Raw genomic sequence first — 12,814 nt, forward strand, 5'->3', positions numbered from 1 at the left:
AGCCATCCCCTCCACAGCGTGCGCGGCGGAGCATTGTGTTAACCGTAGAACAACTCCTAGCCTGGCCTTTCCTCACCCTCCACGATGCACCAGAAAACGTGCTCCCCTCCTCTTGCGGCTCCGGTCGACCCTTTATGTCTGTCAGGCACACTCTCCTCCCATCTCAGAAGCGCAAGTTGGACACACAACACAACGTACAGGGGATGTGTTATGGAATTGCACACCTGAAACCTACATAATGCTATTCACCAACGTCACCCCGATAAAGCCAACAAAAATGTAAAAAGAAATGTTAAAAAACCCGAAAACCAACCAACCAAACAAGACAAAGTACAGGCTGGACAGAGCAGGCAGCCTCGCCCTGAGCTGGTGGTGGGGGAGGGCGGCGTGAGCCCTTTCTGCTTGAAGCAGCTCATTCTAAACTAGTAGGACTTTTAGAACATAGACCAGATTCTTGTAAAAAGGATCGGAGCGCCCTCTTTCCTTGCAGCCCTTCCGCCTCCCAAGTCATACACCTGCAAATAAAATCCCGTAGACTCCAGCTGGCGCCGCCTCTTCGTCCGCACACCCCTTTCTCTCCGTCCCACTCCCGCTTCCTTAAATGACCTGTATGACAATCCTTTAAACGCATTTACTGAGACTCTGCTGCTGGGCCCCGTCCTACCTTCTACGGACAGAGCACGGGGCAAAGCAGTCCCGTGGGAGGAGGCAGGCTGTCCCCTGGGACACCCCCTGCCAGGCGCTGGTGTCACCGGCCTGCAGACTCCCTCTCGGGCAACTCTTCCCAGCGCAGCCCAGGGGCAGATGCTCAGCGAGCGCTCAGGACGGTCTGCATGACCGCACCTCACTTTTTCACCGGTTTGTGAAAAAGCAAAAAGAGGGAGTTGTTGAGCACAGGGCTGTGGTCCAGGGAGTCTTTACACTTGAAATGCTACTTTCCTTCTGCCTGAGGGCCCGACTTGATAGCAGAAAGCAGGGACGGCTGAAGTGGCTTGTCTGCCTTGGATGGCTTGTGTGGCTGTAAAAATGACAACCAAAGCGTGTATTTGATTATATTAGACTCCAAAGCCAGCTTCTTACAGAGACACCTTCGTGGAGTCGGGTGCTACCCTGCCGAATGGTTCCCTACTTTCTGGAAACCTGAAGTTTCTGCCCTTTGGTGGGACTAGAATCTGCAAGGCGACCCAGGCCGTTGCTTTTGCTGCGATCGATCGGAAGCGCTGGCAAAATGCCGCTTTCGTGGAGAAGCTCACAGCTCCCGGTGCACACTCCCACTCAATGTGGCTCCAAGTTTTCATCCGCTGCTCACCTTTCCCTGATGCCCAGTTCTGCACCCACCCTCTGCCCTTGGTACCTAAGCATATGTGTCACAGCCTGTCCCACGCAGCCTGCCCCAAATGACTGTCCCCTTGCTCTGGCCTTGCCACCATGTGCCCTGCCTCCACGCTGGCCCTGACGGTGGCTCATGGAGATAACAGCACAGCTAACTAGAGTGGGTACCCCAGTGTATCAGTTACCAGTTGCTGCAAAACACTATCCCAGACTCAGCAGCTTAAAACAACAGATTTACGACATCACACACTTCCCGGCGGGTGAGGATCTGGAACACTTTCTAGCTCCGAGTGTCTCATGAGGGTTCAAACCTTTCACTGGGGCCGCAGTCCTCTCCGCCCAACCGGGCTGGAGGGTCCAGATCCACTCACAGGGCTGTGGGCAGAGGTCCCCATAGGCTGCCGGAGTCCTCAGGGCCTGGCCGCCGGCTGCCCCCAGAATAAGTGGTGCAGGAGGGAGAGTCCACGAGCGAGCACATACACAAAACAAAGCCAGAGACACTACCCTTACTCCAGAAATAACGCCGCTTCCTCCCCCATGGCTGGTCACACATCCTCTGCCCCTTACGGTGTGTGAGGGGCCACACAAGGGTTTAACAGCCAGGGGGTGGGGCTCGCGTGGGCCACCTTGGAGGCCAGCTCCTGACGCGTGCGGGTGCAATCCCAAGCAAGGGGCTTATCGCCAAGACGTAGGACCTCGGACCCTGCCGGGCCTGCACACCCCGGGGGCGGCAGTGAGAACAGAGAGTCAGAAACCCCCGTGTGGCCCCAGGCCAGCCTCCGCCTGGACTGTCCTTGCTTGTAGTGCCCAGATACGCAGTGGGATGTTTCTAGAACACAGTGGGCCCTCAGGGCCTGGTGGTGGTTACTGGGAAGAAGGGGAGGAGGCTGGGAGGTGGGAGAGCTATGAAAGGAGGAGCCAGATCGGGGTCCCTGCAGCGCCAGGCCCGCCGCACAAAGCAGACAGTGCCTTCCAGCGGCCACTACCCTGGGCTGTCTCCCCCGGAAGGGCAGGGCCACAGGGGTGGGGGGAGCAGCCGGCTGCTGTGCCAGGCGGCAGTCACCTGGGCAGCTCTCCTGTGGCCTGGCTTCCTGGGACAGGAAGCTGTGTTTCTTCAAGATGCCAGGACACGTGGCACTGGTCTCTGGAGATGATGCCTATAAGGAAACTCTGCGAGTGTCATGTGGGGTATGATGGACAAGCTACTGGGACAGACCCCCCGCCCCTTTCAGCTCCACCACCTCCCGGCTTTGTGGTTTGGGGAGGCTAACCCACGGAGCCTCAGATTCCTCAGTCACAAACTGGAACCCTAGCACCCACCCAGTGGGTTCTGTTAACGACTCACAGGGAACCCAGGGCATAGCTGGCCCAGGTCCCCACAGGAGCAGGCCCCGGGGCTGGGGACCGGGGCGGGGGGACGCGCCGGCTGCCCATGTCTGCGGGGCCCCCCCTCCTCCAGTGGAAGGCGGCGGCAGGGGGTGGGGGGACAGGAGTACAGAGAAGCAGAAAGGGGAAAATAGAGGGAAAACAGGCGCCTCCCAGTTCCCCGGGCAAGCACAGACACTTGTCAGCTCGGTAATGACTTTCTATTTTTAGACGGCTCTGCTCTGTGTTTGTGACCTGCTTTGTAAATAGATGCCTCACAGGAGAGATTGGGGGCCATCTTGGGGGTGCGGGCACCGGGGCCCAGACCCCCTCTATCTCCAAGAGGAGAAAGCCTTGAGCACAAGGCTACGAGGAAATGAGCGAGTGGGGACAGTCACAGAGCCCCCTTCTCTGGGGCTGTTTCCTGGGCTTTCCTGGCACATCAGTTGTTTGCGCAGCTTTGTTAACATTGCGAACAGCCAAGAAAGTAGGAAAGGGGTCAGCGGGTCTCGGCCAGCGGAGCATGATGAAAGCGGGCAGCGCCACAGCCAGGCAGAAGGGGAGGGAGCCCCACCCTGCGGGGCCGGCGCTGCGTTGGGCCCTGGGACAGTGGTCTACATCCTGGTGACTCAGAGAGCTGAGGGGTCAGGTCCCCTGACCCCTGAGGTACCCAACCCTCCAAGAGCTGACTTGCCCGAGATAGAAGCAGGCGAGCGGCACATCTGGGACTGCACTGCGATCTTGCAAACACAGTCTCAGTGCCCCGTCCACTGTCCCTGGGCCGCCGGGGGCCACGGGAGTCTGTGGGTGCCTCCCTGGCGTGCGCACAGTGCGGGCGGGCACTTGGTGGGTGGACTCAGGTATAAAGACTCAGAGATGCGTTTTCCCCGAGTTCTCATTGATGTAGACAGGAGCTAAGTTCCTACAGGGTCTCATCGACATGATAACAAAATGACATAGATTGAAATGACGTTACTGCAGGGCCTGTGGTATCTGCGCCCAAGTCCTTATTTTCGGGTCCACTTTGCGGGGAACACAGGCCGTGGTATAAAAACATTCCCCGCCCCCATTTCCATGTCCTGATCTCCAGAACCTGTGAGCACGTTGCGCGACACGGCCAAGGAGACTGTGTAGGTGCGGTGAAGACCTGGACATGGGAGGGTAGGGTATCCCGCATCATCCGGGTGAACCCGCTGTAATCACAGAAGCCCCTGCAAGAGGGAGGCAAGAGAGTCCCGGTCAGAGAGAGGAGGTGGGAGGACAGAGCAGTGATGCCTTTGAAGGTGGAGGAAGGGGCCGTGAGCCCAGGAACGTGGCCCCTGGGAGCTGGAAAAGGCCAGAAAGGGATTCTCCCCCAGAGCGGAGCGCAGCCCACCCACCCCTCGGCCGCAGCTCGGTGGGACGCCAACTGAATGTCCGCCCCCAAGCACCTTCTGATAATAAACTTGTGATGTGTTAGGCCACTAAGTGTGTGGCCGTTTAGTACAGCCGCAAGAGAAAATGAACACACACATCAAAGACAGCTGAGGGGGTCCTTGAATGTGATCAAAAAAAGCCCAGGGTTTGGAGGGAGGCGAAGTCGCCTGGAATTTCCTGGCTCTGCTAATGAGCCGGGAAGCCGGAGGTGAATGATGCAACCTCGTTTCCAATTTTCTGATGGATCACTAAGTTCCTTCAGAGAAAACTCAGCAGGAAGTGGATGGTAGGAAGAAGCCAGAAGAATTTATTTTTCATTTCCTTTAAATACCAACAACATTTTACATTCTGGGAGGGGGAGGCACACCATCTCCCTGCCTCTCAGGAGAAATGGATTGCTCCTATTAGTTATGTAATTGGATTCGTAGACAGTGGTAGATTTTTATCATTTCTGTTCACTTATTTTTGTGCTTTGTCTCCTTCCCCATAAGAGGATTGGGGCACAGTTTCTGTAGTGCATGTGTGCTCTACAGAAGGAGGAAGGGAGAAGATGAGGAAATAGGGGAAAGGGGCAAGTGAGGAACTGAGATGCAGCCAGAAGAAGGTGAGATTGGAGGCCTACGATGTGCCCCTGAGCACCCCAGCAGCCAAGGCAAAAAGGGACCAGGGGTAATCGCAAGACTCAAGTGTCCACAGTTACATTCTTCAGTGAGAACACACAGAAGCACCCCATCAGCCTAGGGGCAGGGGCAGGAGGGAGTGTCAGGGGCAGAAGGCGGGAAAGTGGGAACCAGGAAGCCTTCCTGGAATGGGCAACACCTGAGCTTCATCTTGCAGGCTGATGTGTGTTGGCCATGGAAAGAATGAAGGACAACCAGAGGCAAAGGGTAGCATGAGCAGAGCGTGATGGGGAGAAATGGAGAGTGGGTGCGGGGGACCCAAGCAGGCCTGCAGAGCCGGCGGAGCGGGGATGAGGCTGGGAGCGGGGTAAGCCCCCGTGGAGAAGTCCAGGAGCACCTTGCACTCTGCTTTGCCGAGGAGCTGGAACTTGACCTTGTGAAAGGCCACTGGGGATTCAGGCTGGGGAAGCGGCATCGTGAGGTCCACGCTGTAGAAGGAGTCAGAGGACCCAGGGGCCTGCTGGAGGCAGCCCAGGGCCCTGGAACAGCCCTGCCTTGTTCTTTTCCTGGCCCCCTGCCAGACTGTGATAAATCGTCCAAAGGGTGTGCAGCAAGGAGAGAGCGGCAAGGATCCCCACACCCCCGTGAGGCCAAGGCTCTGCCCCGATCCCCCCTTCCTCAGCCCAGCCTGGTCCCCAGACTCCCAGCCGAGGCCGCTGCTGCAGTGCTAGCCTTTGCCTCCGCAGGGGGCGGGAGGAAGGACGAAAGGGGGATCAGGCCCGGCTAAGTCAGCTCCCCCTTGCACGGCCTCCTGGGAAGCCTGACACAGCATTTTGGTTTCTATCTTCTGGGCCAGGACTCTCGATTTGATCACTCCAGATGACAAAGGAGAGCGGACAATGCCGTTTTTTAAGAGAGCGCATAGCCCGCATGAAATAAGGGTGTGGAGGAAGGAGAGAAAGAATGTTGCGTGACCACCAGTAGCCTCTCCAATAGGCAATAGAAGGCGCCATTTTGATCCCCACTCCGCTGACTTCCGAGTTCTCGGTTGGGTCTGATCTGGATGAGCAAGATGGGGTGGGGGGAGGGCGTGTCTTCCATCAGACCACCCAGGAGTTCAGGCAGCTGCTGGAGGCTGCCTCTGGTTCCGGGGAGGGATCCCACGGCCCTTGGCCATGTGCACCGGGCCAGCAGTTTCATTTCATTTTTCTTCAGATGAACTCTTACCCACGAGAGCACCTGGGGAACGCCGAGCTGAGCCGATCAAGGCCATGCCCGGGAGCCGTCCAGGATGCGCCGTTGAGCTCAGCCCAGGTGAGCGCGGCCGTAGGAACACAGGTGGGAAACCACTGGAGCAGCCAGCTCACAGGCCCCTTCCCAGGCAAGGGCCCGTGACTCTAAGGCTTGGCTACCACAGGGTCTCTCTCTCCAGAGCGACCTCAGGGAGAGGCCTCCTGGCTTTCTGGGAGATTCTATCATGGAGTTCCCTGCTGAGAGTTAGAGGATCCCTCAGGACCCAGCTTAGGACTTGGGGATTCACTACTACACAGCTGAATGTCACTGAAGGCTAGGACTTCAGGGCTCTTCCCCACACCAAGAGTCTGAGTCAAGGCCAAGGACACAGTGAGCACCATGCTGGGGTTAGGGCGATATCCGGGTGCCATCTCTCCCCGCTGTGAGAAAGCGCAGGCTTTCAGCCGCAGCCCCCACCATGGCCTGCCTGCCCCTGTCGCCCTGGGGTGCTTGGCCCGTCTCTGAGCCCGGGCCGGGCAGCGCCGCCCTGGCTGTGGACTGCGTCTGTCTCCAGCCGGCTGCCCCGGCCTCCTGGTCTCCATGGATCCAGGGGGGAGGCGTGCGGAGCACAGACCTGGGCATGCTGGGTCCCCAGCGGCCTCTAATCTCTCCATCAGGAAGACGCACCGGGAGGGCCAGTTGGCAATAACTCAGGTGCACATGCTTCAGCGAGAGCTCGTTGTTAACGGCAGCTGCCACCTTCCTGGGGCCCAGAGAGCAGCCTGCCTACCCCCCAGGCCAGCACGTGCCGGCCAGGGGCGCGGTCAGGGCTCACCTCGCGAGCACTGCCTTTTCCTTGAGTGACAAACGCCCAGGAAGGAGTGAGAGCCTGCCGTGGGAAAGACAGTTTGTGTCCCCTTTGCTTATGTTTATTCATTTATCATTTACATTCCGTCTACCCCTTGGAAAAAATTCGGGAGTCTTAAATTATTAAAACACATCAAAAGGAGTCCCCCTCCCCCCAAAAAACCTCCATAGAATAAAGATCATTTAAAAGCAGCAGAAACAATCTATGCACCAGGTATTTGGGCTGCGGTTGCTCCTGCCTCTGAGCTGTTGATTCAGCTCCCAGGTGCCTGGGAGGCAAAGTTGGGGAGGGGCAGACATTTAGTCAGGGGACCTCACAGGGCCACCCTCCCCGCTCCTGGCCTCTGGTGTCCTTCGCTGCAGCCCGCTCTTCTCGGGGGACGGGGAAGGTGACAGCGTTGCCCACTGAGCGGCAGCTGAAAAGTGCAGTCTGGCGGGTCTCGTTCTCATCACACCGGCTATGGGAACACGTGCCCCAGAGACGGGCTGACGGGTGATCCTTTAGACGCCCGCCTCTGTGCCTTTTTTTCCTTTGTTAAGATAATTCACACTGGCTTGCAGAGCACCCCCATAGCGGCGTTTGGTGGCTGGCGGAGGGTGTGCAGCGGAGCCGAAGGCAAGCGTGCGCCCGTGGAGCTCCGATCTGTGAGCGCGGGCAGCCCCCCGAGCGGCCTTTCTGCCCGTCCCTGGGTGCTGGTCCCTGGGGAGCCATCAGAATGGCCCCGGCTCAAAGGCCCAGCCCCGTGGGGCAGGAGGGGTGAGGACAGATGCCTCTAGGGCATCTGGGGGGAGGGACAAGGAGGATGGTGTTGGGGAGCTGCCCCGAGAGGTGATCTCGCAGGTGCTGTGGGAGCGGCTGCCCCCGCCATAAAGGGACTCGAGCCCCGCAGCTGAAGGGCCTAGGGGGCCCTTAGAAAGCATGAAGATAGGGGAAGCGTCTGACCAGAAGGAGCAGCCAAGGGGCCCTCTGGACCCGGGAGGCCAGGGCCGCTTGCTGGTCAGTGGCCCCAGCCACCATGAGGACCTGCGAGGGACCGTTGCCTACCTGTGACCACAGCCCACACCTTCCCTGTGAAAGTGCCACCCCTCCCACTCCCCCCCTAAAACAGCAGGGACATGCGATCTGCCTCGGCTGCCCCCTTACGCCGGCAGCTCACCATCTCTGAGGCATCTGCTGCAGGGCTGGAGTCCAGGGCTCAGAGCTGGGCTCCACCCTGGAGGTGCGGATTTGCAGGTCTGGCTGGGACCCGGGAGGTCCTTTGTTCACCTAAGAGGGTGCGAAGATCCCAGAGTTGGCAAGAGGGGGGGCCCAGATCCACATCCAGGCATCTGGCCCCCACTCATGCCTACGGCGCCCCCCTTCTCGTGCCTGCCAAGTGCTGAGACGGATGAGGTGGGGGACAGGCCTCGGCCCCCAGCCCTGCCCCGGTGCCGCTCACTGTAGGCCCAGCGTGTGCACGGTGCTGGCGGGCGGGCTGGGCCCATTCCCTCTGTGGCTGCTGCTCTGTCCCCAGGTTACGGAGAGGCGTGGCCTTGATCAGCCGGGACTCAGGCCCCCTTTCCTCACCATCCGCACCCCGTGCAGAAGGCCCCGTGCATTTTCGCAAATGCGGACCTGGTGTCCTGCAGCTCCTTTCCGATAAGAACGGGCCAGGCTGCAGAATCGAGCCAGGAGTCCGGAGTCCAGCTCCGCTCAGAGGCTTCCAGGGCGGGGCCTCCGAGGCAGGATGGCCCGACTGACCCCCGCGGGGAAGGGTGACCCTGGCTGGTGGCGCCGCGCCAGGGCAGACCAGGGTCCACGCAGAAGGGAGTGGTCCTTAAAAAGAAGAGAAAGAGAGGCCCACACACATCGGTGAAGGCCCCGGAAGACCAGCGCGAGCACAGCCTGTGTTTGTTCCCTCCTGTGTGTTCCGCAGTCCTCCCTTAGGCCCCGCCCCGCCCTGCCGGAACCGCCTGTCCCGCGCGGGTCGTCGGTTCGTGGGGTGTCGATGCCCCAAGACATCCCTTCCATTCTGAGCTCTGGCTGCCCTGGAGGGGACTGGACTTCTGTTCACACAAGTGAACTCATGCTTGAACTCACAGAAAAGGATGCAGAAACCTTAACTGGAAGATGAAAGGCCACCCCAAACGTATTAGCGGGGACGGTCACCCTGCTGCGCACCATTCCATTCTCTCCTGTTCCAATCTGCTCTGCTTGCTACACAAATCTTGACTGCCCCCGCCAGAACCCCCACGAGGGTGTCCTGGCTCCCCACCCAGGCAGGCCGATGGCTGCGGCGGGAACGCTGTCCTCTGAGGACTTCCCAGTCGCTCGTCCCTGCTGGAAATTTACTCTGGAGCTGTGGCCACCGCGGAGTTCCACTTGCTTATGTCAGCAAAGGTTTCAGTACATCACCGTTAAATTGACTGACGGGGTGGGGGGCGGGGGGCAGGCAGGGAGAAACCTGTCCAATGCTGCTTGTCTGTCAGGAAATGTCAGCAAAAAGGCACATCAGCAGAAAGAGCCAGGGCACATTTAGGGACTGACTCATTTTCTTTTGCTGAGCTTTGGTCTGAATTTTCAAACTCACTTTTCAATTTCCATCTCAATGTTAGTTGCCACTTGCAGGACGCAAGGAGCTAAGCGCAGAGGGAGTCAATGTTACATCAGGTTTCTGTGTGTGTGTGTGCGCTTTTACTTTTCAAAGTTACAAATGGAGGGAAAAAATAAAACAGAAAAACAGGAGGGTTTTTGATTGGAGCCTACGGCAAAGATGCTGGTAATGAATGGAGAGAATTCCCAGCATTGGTTTCTTGCTCATGCTGGAAAAGTAAGAAACTGGGCTTGACCGTTGTAACTTTTATGGGGAGCCATAGGTTTGAATGTCCTCGCATTGGCATTTCCACGAGTCCAGGAAATTGTTGGAGGGGGTCTCTGAGAACACACGATTGCGGGTTCAGCTGGCCCCAGGCAATCGGAGGCTCCCCCGCCCCTCCCCCATCCTTGGACTGCCCACTCTGCCCACGGTCCCCACAGCGAAGCTGTCTCAGGATACAGCCTTGAGAATGAGATGTTGTTGAGACCATCTGGAGGTGGATGTGATCAGAGCCCTGTAAGACCCTCTGTTTGTACAAACTTGGAGGATTCTGGTGGCTAGGTGCGGCCAAGACAAGGCCAGGAGAGGCGGCAGCCCCCTCCCCTCGTGCTTTGGGGCTCCGGCTTCATCTAGAATCTCTGTCCAACTCCCCGCCTCTGGCCGGGGCCAGGCGCCGAGGAGGACAGCCCCCTGCCTGTCTGCGGGGGGCATGAGGGAGGCAGAAGGGGGCATGGGCGCCCCAGTGAACCGACACCCCCCGGACTCTGACTCTGAGTGTAGCAAGATGGTGCCAGCAAAGGCTTTGAAAGTATCTGTGTGTTAAGGCTGGTCCTCTTGGAAGGCTCCCTCTCGGAGCCCATTGACTTAATCTAAGAGAGTCTAGGCGATCGACTGAAGGATGAGAGGAGCCACATGGAGAAGGAGCAGTGGGGTCACCAGGCCGTGCAGAGAGCCGAGGCCCCCCAGCCAAGCCTGCGGCAGAGCTCAGCCGCACGAGCTGCTCAGCCAACCCAGAAGCGGGACCTGCCTTCGTCCCCTAGCTCGGGACCCAGGGTGGGGCTCTCCAGACCCAGCAGAGCGGAGCGCAGGCCTGGCCCTGAGGGGGTTCCTGCGGTTGCTGAGGACGGGTGATAAGAAAGAGTGACCGACGGGTGTGGAGAATGGAATGAGAGGGGCTGGTGGGAGAGCCTCCCCTGGCTTTTCACCTCCCAGCCTCTGGTTTTACGGGAACGTGAGACTTCAGCACTCACTCACTGTGCTTGCAGCCTGTGATGTCCTTGGACCACACTGTCTCAACCAGTGCTCAGATGAAGGGCTCAGGCCAGTGCTGCTTTGAGAGCCTCAGGTCCTCTGCAAACCTCCCCTTTGGTGCCTCCATCCCACCCAATGCCCATCTGGCACCTGCCTCTGAACTAGGACCTCAGAGGGCGAAGGAGAGAGATCAGAATCCCAGCGGGGAGCGGCACATGCCTTGTTCAGGCATCAAAGGGGGAGGCTCGGACGGGGGGCGGAATCCGTGGGCGGATCTCTGGCTCTTCCTTCAGACTGGGCCGGCGGGCAGGTGCGGGGGTCAGCCAGCCATCACCTCACCTGCCGGCTGGATGTAAGCGGGATCCTGCAACAGAAGGAGGGGAGGCAGGGGCCTCAGAGCTGACGCTGCAGCGTGAGGCCAGCTGCGCCGGGACAGCCGGGACGTCTGCCCCCAGCAGAGGGCCCTCAGGGGACAGCAGGCTTGGTGGCCTCAGGAATGGAAGGCTGGCACTGTGGCTGCAGGACATGAGAGGAGGAGGAGAGGGTCGGGGTGACAGGTAGGACCCGCGTCACCAAGGGCCTGGGAAGTCACGGGAAGAGTCAGAAGCTCTTCTGGACGGTGGGGTAGAGCAACAAGGAGGGTCACAGCTAGTTTTTCACTTTGGAAACCAGTCGTTGTGGCCACTTAGATGCAGGCTGTTGGGAGGAAGAGTGGGCGTCGGGACCCAGGCACCCCGCAGAGGGGCAGGACGCGCCCGTGGAATCGGGTATTAGGAGGAGGGAGGGAGGCTCGGAGGGCCACCCCCGGGGGTGGACGAACTGCAGCTTGAGGGAGACGGGAGACACCGGGCCCACCCTGTCGTTGGGCCAGACGCACTGCCCCCACCGGGCTCCATGGCAGGTGCCTGGGGAGGGGGTCTCAGGCCGTGACGGTCACAGGGCCAGCGGGCAGGAGGTGAGGTAACACGGAGCCCTAAGGGGAGCGGGGACAGCTGGGTGCCCCACCCCCGCTTCCCTCACTTGCTGGATCAGTTCCCATTGGCTGCAAACTGGCCCCTTTCATACAGTGGGGACCTGTGGCCTCCATGGCCAGAGGCAGATGGGGTATCGCTGCAGCTGAAAGTTCCTGGGGACCAGCTCTGAGGGGCCCAGGCAGCTTCCTAGAGCCCCAGAGCGGGGGCAGAGGCTGAGGAGGCGCTAGCGATGGGGTGCGGGGGGGGTGTCCAGGGGATGGAGGCGCTGGTGTTGAGGGGATGGGTGCTGAGTACCGTAAACCTCACTGCTCCACCAGTGAGCCTGGGGGGCTAAAGCTGAGGCTTCCTGAGGCGACGGCACAGAGGCAAGGCCCCTCAGAGAGAGGGAAAGAGACAGGGAGAGAGACAGAGTCAGAAAAGAAACCGAGACACAAAAAGAGGGAAACAGAAACACACACACACAGCCGAAGGTCTGCCCTGCGGAAGACAAGCCTGCCACTAGTTCAAACAGCAAGGCCAGGCCAGGCTCAGGAGACAGAGACAGTGGGCGGGAGCGGAGTGATGCTGGAATGAGACGCTGGTGCCCTGTTGTCAGCGTGGTTCAGGGTGGCCTGACTCCGACTGAGTGGGTTGTAGCAAGCCTGGGGGGGAGGGATGGGTGAGCCGTCTCTGCGAAGCCTGGGAAGGCTTCCTGGAGGCGGCGGCGAGACTTCTTTCCTGGTCCTTCTCACTGTACTGAGTTGAGTCAGCTTTGCTTTCCTCTCGGGACTCCTTTGCCTCCATTTATCTTTTTCATCACCTCTTATAAAATAAAGGGGCCAGCCCACAGTCAGCGTTCACTGTGCTAATCATTCACGTATGATTTTACACTTCCTCTCCCTTATGATATCTGTATCAGTAAACTCATTTTATAGAAGAGAAAACTGGGGCTCAGGTAGAACGAGGATGGTCCCAGGGCTACAGAGCCAGTAAGTGTCATAATGACAACTCCAAGCCCTGCCTCCAAGCTTGTACCTGGATCTGCAGGCTGTGCTCCCATGGCCTCAGGGTGGGGACCCGAGAGACATACATGTAATGACACAGACCACATGCTCCTTCCTCCCCACCCCCCGGGACTAGCAAACTCTGCAGCCATTGCTGCGTGTGGTGATGTCATTCCTGACCCTTGTCGAGAAGACCA

Source organism: Pteronotus mesoamericanus, unplaced genomic scaffold, assembly GCF_021234165.1.
Source record: "Pteronotus mesoamericanus isolate MK-2021 breed Mesoamerican mustached bat unplaced genomic scaffold, CSHL_Meso_final scaffold_174, whole genome shotgun sequence".
NCBI lineage: Eukaryota > Metazoa > Chordata > Mammalia > Chiroptera > Mormoopidae > Pteronotus > Pteronotus mesoamericanus.